General features: G+C 33.4%; 1 protein-coding gene and 1 long non-coding RNA gene across 2 annotated transcripts in view; one reads left to right on the top strand and one right to left on the bottom strand.

The window, feature by feature from the left end:
• The window catches only part of LOC106938071 (sodium/glucose cotransporter 4-like), a 52,390-nt gene that overhangs the window by 16,391 nt on the left and 35,099 nt on the right, over window positions 1-900 (bottom strand). The window lies entirely within an intron of this gene.
• On the top strand, window positions 476-836 carry LOC106938072 (uncharacterized). Its single transcript, XR_001422529.1, has 2 exons — window positions 476-529; window positions 745-836. It is a non-coding gene; the product is annotated as an uncharacterized LOC106938072 (long non-coding RNA).

Here is a 900-nt window from a genome sequence, read left to right as displayed (position 1 = left end):
CCTAAATCTCGTCAGCGACAATAGGCGAGAGCGGTCCAGGAGGCGTCTATCCTTATATTATGTCTATGTTAACCCTAGGATAACAGACGCTGTTCAAATTCGCCGTTTTTACTCGCATAATATTTCCTTAAAAGTAGAGAGGGCCTTGATAATAGTTAGTAATTTTCGTAAATTCAAGCTGATGACATCCTAGTCCGAGTTAGACAACAACACAACTGGACAACAACCGATGGAAATGAAATGTGGGTCACAAAAGGAGCCCGAAGGGACGAAGGCTGCTTACGTGTTGCTAGTTGATGGTAAGTTTGCTATAATTGAATAAGCAATTATATACAGTGCAGTAAATATACAAACTTACATTGGTTTCATAAATAATAATCTTAATTTTTACATTTTTGTTCATTGTTATCTCTAACAATATTAATTTCTATTTTAAATTATTAAACTGTTGTATTGTTTTTGCTTTTTGTCAATATTGCAGGCTAATGCTGGTGACCAAGCTTTGCAATCAACATCCAGTCAGAGAATGGTAGGTTTATTTGTTGGCACTGAATTACATTACTAACACATGCACCAATGGGTGGTAATTAAACTTAAAAAAATTTACTCTAATATAATGTCACTCAAAGAATTTATATATATATATTGTTGAAATACAAAATGTAACATGTTGTTTTTTTGGTTCATTGCCAGATAGTCTAACACAGTCAATATTGATGAAAATGTTTTTGTTCTGTTCTGCAGATGATGCGCTACTGGAATATCCAAATTCTACAGCTTCTTAGGTGCACATAGCTGTCCGTCGCAAATGTAACAACGAACACTTCATTGAAAAACAAAAATAGAAATGAGATGTTCACATTAAAATGTTCCTTTATTTTAATTCTCTGCTTTTGAATT

This window comes from Poecilia latipinna, unplaced genomic scaffold (assembly GCF_001443285.1).
Source record: "Poecilia latipinna isolate Pla-1442-1.1 unplaced genomic scaffold, P_latipinna-1.0 Scaffold2501, whole genome shotgun sequence".
In the NCBI taxonomy this organism is placed as follows: domain Eukaryota; kingdom Metazoa; phylum Chordata; class Actinopteri; order Cyprinodontiformes; family Poeciliidae; genus Poecilia; species Poecilia latipinna.
Note: the sequence above shows the minus strand (reverse complement) of the source record. Positions and strands in the feature narration are given on the sequence as shown.